This window comes from Marmota monax, unplaced genomic scaffold, assembly GCF_021218885.2.
Source record: "Marmota monax isolate L192 unplaced genomic scaffold, Marmota_monax_Labrador192_F-V1.1 WCK01_AAM20220418_F8-fsc00918, whole genome shotgun sequence".
Lineage (NCBI taxonomy): Eukaryota > Metazoa > Chordata > Mammalia > Rodentia > Sciuridae > Marmota > Marmota monax.
This window is the reverse complement of record NW_026694320.1, coordinates 111,283-118,654: the sequence shown is the minus strand read 5'-3', so window position 1 is coordinate 118,654 and position 7,372 is coordinate 111,283. Positions and strand designations below refer to the sequence as shown.

At 38.1% G+C, this 7,372-nt stretch overlaps 1 pseudogene; it reads left to right on the top strand.

Moving 5' to 3' along the window:
• The first annotated feature begins 1,182 nt into the window (after positions 1-1,182).
• Positions 1,183-1,653, top strand: LOC124109029 (immunoglobulin lambda variable 8-61-like; annotated as a pseudogene).
• The last annotated feature ends 5,719 nt before the right edge of the window (positions 1,654-7,372 follow it).

The window sequence follows — 7,372 nt, the reverse complement described above, 5'->3', positions numbered from 1 at the left end:
GTAGCATTTCAATTTCTTGTCTCTAAACTTTCAGATCATCCTATTTACCTTTGCAATACAAGCACACATAATCAAATCTGTATACAGACACTGTATCAGATACTTTTGACTACTGGCTAAAACCAACTTTAATGTGAAGCTTTATTTCTAATATGAGTAGATCTCTTAAAACACACACAAAAAAACATGAATGATTTGGAATGAAAAACTAATAAAAATGAAAATACAATAAAATAATTATAAGCAATTTAGAAATTCTTTTTTAGTTTGTAGTTATGACCACCATTTAAAAAATAACTTATTTCACAATGTAATTGAAAGAGTTTCATTCTGAACTCCCCCAGTATCCTCATATATTATTTCTAATCACTTCAAAAATGAAAGTGTCTTAAATTGGTAGAGATGTTCACATTAATTTGATCATAAATATTTTTAATTTTGTTTTCAAGTATGTTGAACATGGTTTTCTTTTTTTTTCTTATTTTTGATACTGGAAGAATCTCATACTTTATCTCAAATTCTGTAGTTACACCTGGGCTAAATCCACATAACTGATGACTTCTAAGAGTGGAGGCAGATGGTTCCTAAAACTTGTGCTGCTGCTGTGGGTGTCTGCAATCTCAACCTGGGGCTCTACTGAGGTCGTTTGAGACAGTTTCCACACTCAGTCAGTGGGAGACCTCTGTCTCTGGACCTGGCTATGGAGCTCCCCACAGTCCTGGCTCTGGAGTGTCAAAATGGGATCTATGCTGAAGAAAAAAGGGCCTGAGAGTTATCTCAGGAGAGGACAACACTCATTTACTGGAGAGGAAAAAAATATTCACCATGAAGGCCTGGTTTTGATAAAATAGATGAACTAGGTAGACATGGAAGATTCACACTTGTTTTCATTCCATCTCTGATTTTCAGAAGATGAAATTTGTGCCTGGGTTGAAGAAATGTGAGGAAGCTCTTCTCGTAAAAAGCATTAACTAAGACTCACATGTCTCAGTGTGCTGTAGTCATTGGTCTATGTGAGTCCCAGCATCTGCTTTTTTCATGATCTCCTTCAGGGGACACCAGCCTGAGCACTGGGGCAGGAAGAGAAAGGAAGCTTGATTTGCATGAAAAACCTGAGTCTGAAGAGGCCTTAAAATTCCAAACTCAAAGTGAGGCGTTTGAGGACATTAAGTGCTTGTGAAGATCCCCACCATGGCCTGGATGATGGTTCTACTGGTGTTCCTCTTTTATGGTTCAGGTCAGGGGATGGTAACTGAATCCTGGGGATGCCTACATAAAAGCACTGTTTTAGGAGGACCTCTCTTAATAACAATAACTGTCTGTCTTATTGCTTTTAGTGGTGGATTGTCAGACTACTGTGATCCAGGAGCCCTCACTCTCTGTGTCTCCAGGTGGGACGGTGACACTCACCTGTGGGCTTAGTTTTCTGGGTCAGTCTCTACAGATCTCTCCCCAGGCTGGGACCAGCAGAATCCAGGACTTGCTCCCCGCCCACTTATCTACAGCACAAACAACCGCTTCTCTGGGGTCCCTGATCGATTCTCTGGTTCCATCCTTGGAAACAAAGCTGCCCTCACCATCACAGGGGCTCTGACTGATGAGGAGGCTGATTATTACTGGTCACTCTATATGGTAGTTACATTTACACAGTGATCTAAACCAATGGGGAAGTACAACCAAAACCTCTTTGTGTGCCTTGAATATCTCATAATTTACAGGGAGGAGAGAGATTGAAAAGGTGAAAATATTCAGCACTTTCATGGGAAGATGCTGCTGCCACATGACTCCTTGTCCTACCAGTGGATCATGCCATGGGCCTTACCCTGTCTCATTCCTCAGTGTGCTTCCTCCTACACTAGGTTTCTACTCTCCCTCTTTGTTTGGGAGGAGGAGCAGAGGAGCTCTTCTCCAAATAGGTAACCATAATGAAGATTCAGAGAATCCTCCCCTACCTTAAAGATTTTTCTCACTCCAAATACTAACAAATGATGGTTAATGTTTTCTCATACATTGATTTTATTATGGAGATCAAATTATTGCTTACTTTGCTTTTAATTTATAACAGCATAATTGCTTTTTTATTTTTATGATTAAAACATAATTCAATTTTTCTTTTCTAATTATGTTATGAATTTATTTGTGGTGATTTATGATTAATATGCAGTCAGAATCACCATCCATTCTAAATTATTTCCATATAAAAATATCAAGTGATTGCAAGGAACAATGACCTAATTTCAAATGTCAGCCACAAGATGGGATGTATATCTGCAAATGTTCTTTGTAAGCATATTTTCAGTGGGTCATATGAATATCTGTATATTTTAGTGGGTCATATGAATATCTAGTGTATGCATTACTAGAAATTGCCATAGAAATCTTACTTCCAAACACTCTTCTCTCATCTGCTGGGCTGACTCTTCTGATGAAGGACACAGAGGTGCAGGACTGAAGATTATACCTGGACATAAAGAGGCCCTATTGCACTCAATGCTGACCGAACAGGTAAAGGAGATATGTGTGAAAATTCAGTATGAGTTAGTTTTTTGCTTTATCCATAGAAAACGATATTATAAACTTTTATGTTGAGGTAATACACAATAAGATAAAAGGAAACTCTATATAGGCTAAGTTCCTGATATGTTTTTATTTATTATTGCTATCTTATGTTGCTCCTACTTTTGAAAAATGTACATTTAACTTTTTGTGGTTTAAATAAATAATACAACTGCTAAAATGTCCTCATGAGTACAAATGGAAATTAATCCCACCACAATGCAGACTCACAAACCAGTTTCTCCAGTACATTTGCTAGTCTGCACAAGGTAATTTGGTGGAGCTCTCAATCAGTCTTCACAACATAGAAACTCCTGGCAAACCTGAAAGTTTTCCCTCCTTGTAGAGATTATATCAGCTGGAGTCTGCGGCATCTCCATGTACCCCTAAAGTTAGCTGGTGTGCACTATTTATTCTGGGATAAACAGGCCATAAGAAGTTATGTGTTCCCAGTGGATGGTGATTTGTGGTCAGGAACTGTGGCTGCATCAATGGAAGAGTAGGGCACATGATTCCTTCAATGCCTTCAGTTGCTGGGTAAACATGAAGTGATAATAAGAAATCATAAAATATTTTATTTCAGTGCTCACTTGAGATGTGGTCTATATAATAATGGACTTTGAGATATATTTACTTATTCTAAATTAACTCATATAGAAGGTGGTATCTAGAAAGAAATATAGTAATACTATTATCTGTAAGAATAATTGCTCTTTCTTTTATTTTCTTTTCCTCATTCTGTGTGTGATCACACGTATGTGCTTGTATGGCAAATCTAATAAGTAAATATACTACCTACATTTAAATGTACTAATACATATACATATATGTAAGTTATATTTGGATTATTAAATTTTATAAAAAAACCTTATGGTGAATTTTTACAAATTTATATCAATCAACCAAACAAGAACATGTTTTCCCCATTTTTCCCTTAAATTAATTTTCTCTCTAAACTGACCTTTTTTCAGTTTAACAACTGTGAAAAGCAGATGAAAATGATAGAAAAGATAATGATTTAGGAGGATACAAAATGGAAAGGAGCTGGAGGAGAATAGGTAGACACTTTCAGATCACACTTGACACCTGTGACAGGAGCAGGAGAAGAAAGGATTGGGTTGGATGATCCTCTGACCACAGGAAGGGCTGCGAGTTTCTGCTGGCTGAGTGGCTCCTGGAGCCTGGGTACCCATCAGAGGGACACTAGTTCCCACAGTAGTATCCTGGACTAGTTACCCCAGAAGTTATCATTGCCTGGAGCTGGCTAAGGGCAGAGGCCTGACATCAAATTTTGTATCCATGTAAGATCCCCTGTAAGACATGATGGGTACTTCCTGGGTGCTCCAACCAGCTTTGGTGATGCATTCAACCTCAGGATAGGGGCTGTGCCTATTCCCTTCTCTGTACTCCCGTATCTGAACCCAACATGAAGTCAAGGTTGAGTTCTTTCAAGGCTTTTGAGCCCTTGCTATCTGCAGTCCCTGCAACCACTGAGATACCCCTCTTCCCTAACTTGCATGAGGAGAATATTCCTCAGGCCTAGAGTGTCATTTTGGGCCATCTCCTATCCCCATGTGCCTGACTCCTGCTGTTCCCATAACCTGGGATCACTACTTGAATTCTCTAGGTATCTCTAGTGTCTGATGCATGTGAAACACCTTATTTATTCATAAAGAGTGGAAGAAGAAATGAAAGACATATCTCATTCCCCTATTAGTTGTTAATTTATCTTTATCATTATTCCTATGGGAGGGAAATAAATTCCTGAAGCACTGTTTGTCTCTGAACTTTCTAAATAATTTCTACCTTTTGATACCATGGTCACAATGTGACAAATGTACAAAAAATCCCCTTCATCCTTCTCTTCCACCTAGCCTCTCCTTTGTGAATCTGAAAACAGGTGGTGAATTTCACACATCTTGTTCTGTGGACTACCTGCTGCTCTCCCACATGAGGTTCTTTAGACCCTGGAGTCATAGTAACAGGCACTTGATATTTCACCCCTTTTCTATTCTGTGTTTCATCTTACCACACACACCCAGGAATCCCCCTGTCAGTACTCCTTGTCCCAATTTTGTCATATAATTTCCCCAGAGCTGATGCTCTAATACAAGGTACAATGATGTGCATGGTCCAGATTAAACCTGTTTTAGTCAATGCAGAAGTTATTTTAGGAAAATAAATAGATATACAGAGTCTATGTAGATTGACATTGGTGGGGTCCCAGCAGTTGTTTCTCCTAAGCTTCAATTACTAATTAAGCTAGTTCATCATGCCACCCTCCCTGGGTCAGGGACCCAGACAGACACTGTGAGTACAATGGGGAAGATACAGGAAATAGGGACATTTGCAAGAGCAGCCCCAACCCGGGAGACCAATGGAGCTGGTATAAGAGGTCAAGGGCAGTGGAGCTTTAAGAGTAAGGTCTAAGAAGGGGCTGTGTCTACCATGGCCTGGACTCTTCACCTCCTTCCAGTCTTCTCTCAATGCTCAGGTAGGTACAGACCTCAGTGCCCTAAGGCAGGTCCTTAGCCTGAGTCATTCCCCTCTGCCTCAAATATCGAAGTCACTGACCCCTGCCTTTGCCCTTCACAGTGATGGGCCTGTGCTTGCAGGTTCCCTCTCTTTGCCTGAGCTGACACAGCCACTCCCCTGCTCTGCATCTCTAGGATCAACAGCCAGACTCACCAGCACTCTGAACAGAGACCTGTTGTTGGCAGAAAAATACATGTAGTGGTAGTAGCAGGACTTGTATCTGACCACTACTCAGACAAACTTGTATCTGAGTCAGACTCAGACAAACAGCTGGGGCCTGGGTTCCTCAGTTGAATTTCTGGATACAAGATGTCTCAACCAATGTAGTGTATTTGTAAATCCCTGGATTCCAGTCTGAGGACAAGAACAATTATTACTTACTGGATATGAAATTAGTACTAGGACAATAAAACAACCATATGAGGTAGTGAGACATGTTCCTCATCTGTAGAGGTTTAAAGTTTATGTCATTTTACTGGTGGGCAAGAACCACGCTGTTTATAAAATAACACATCAGATTCTGGTTTACATTAGTGGTACACCAAAATTCTCTCCCATTACATAATGCTTAGAGGAATTTCAAAATGCAAAACAAAAAAGTCTTAACAATTTATATTAATACTAAAAATAATAAAGTTTTCAATTATCACCAGTCAAGAAGGTATGGCACAGAAGTTGATACCCATAAAGATGAAAACCCATAATATCATATGTCAATATACAACAATATTTTATTTAAATTACAAATTATGCATAATTGTATATGTAATATAATTTTAGTAGTTGTCAGTATCTCTACTCATCAGAATCTAGAGATTGTCATTGCAAATTATACACTGAATTCTGTAACTGCAGTGTCTTTAAAATAAAATCATTGAGTTAAATATATAAAAATTTCTGATGTCTCTGCAGATTGATGTGTAAGAGCTGGTTTATTTTTTTTTTCTATTTGCTTTTTTAAACTCCTTAATTTTTGTGTATCTATACAGTAATCTACAGACTGGCATTAGAGAATGGGTGAGCTCATGCTAGCTGAGCATATGTCATTATTCATTTGATTTACACATTAAGTTAAGGCAACTGGATTTCACAAAGAATATACAGTTTTGGTATAATACATTTACTTTTATTTCAATGCCCTTGTGGAATATTTAAACCACCCCATAGCTGTGTAGCACATTTCATTGCTACTTTAATATGCACAGACAGATGAGATTTAGTGTTATTTCATGTGCTTATATTTTTATTAGTTATTTTAGATACACATTACAGTAAAGCATATTTTGACATATTATTCATACATGGGGTATATCCCATTACATTTTGATCCCATTCTTGTAGTTGAACATGATGTGGAGCTATAGTGGTCATTTATTAATTTATGAACACAGGAAAGTTATGTCCAAATCCTTCTGCTGTCTTTTCTATTCTTATTACCTCCTTTCCCTTCATTCCCCTATTTCTAAAACAATAAACTTCTATACCTACCCCACCTACTATCTCTTCCTATGGGTTAGCAACACCATATCAGAGAGAACATTTGATGTTTGGCTTTTTGTATCTGACTTATTTCACTTAGCATGATAGTCTCAAGTTTCATCCATTTACCTGCAGATGCCATAATTTCAATATTCTTTAAGTCTAAGTAATATTCCATTGTGTATATGTACCACACTTTCTTTGTCCCTTCATCTGTTGAAGGGCAGCTAGGTTGGTCTCATAGTTTAGCTATTGTGAATTGACCTGCTATAAACATTGATGTGGCTGCATCACTCTTGTATGCTGATTTTAAGTGCTTGGGGTATAACTGAGAAAGAGATATCTGGGTCAAATGGTGGTTCCATTCCATTTTTTGTGAGGAAACTTTAGTCTGCTTTCCACAGTTGTTGCAAAGATTTGCAGTTCCATCATCATATGCTTATTTTCTATTTGCAATACAGATTGTTTCATGTTGCTGGGTCTAAAGGAAATCCATATGACAAAATAAAATTTACGCCCGTATCTCTCAACATGCACAAAACTTAACTCAATGTGGATAAAGAACCTAGGAATTAAACCAAAGATTCTGTGTCTAACAGAAGAAAAAGTAGGCCCTACTCTTCATCATGTGGAATTAGTCTCCAACTTCCTTAATGAGATTTCTATAGCGCAAGAATTAAAACCAAGAATCAATAAATGAGATGGAATCAAACTAAAAGGTTTTTTCTCAGCAATAGAAACAATCTGTGAGGTCAACAGAGAGCCTACATCCTGGGAGCAAATTTTTACCCTTCACACATCA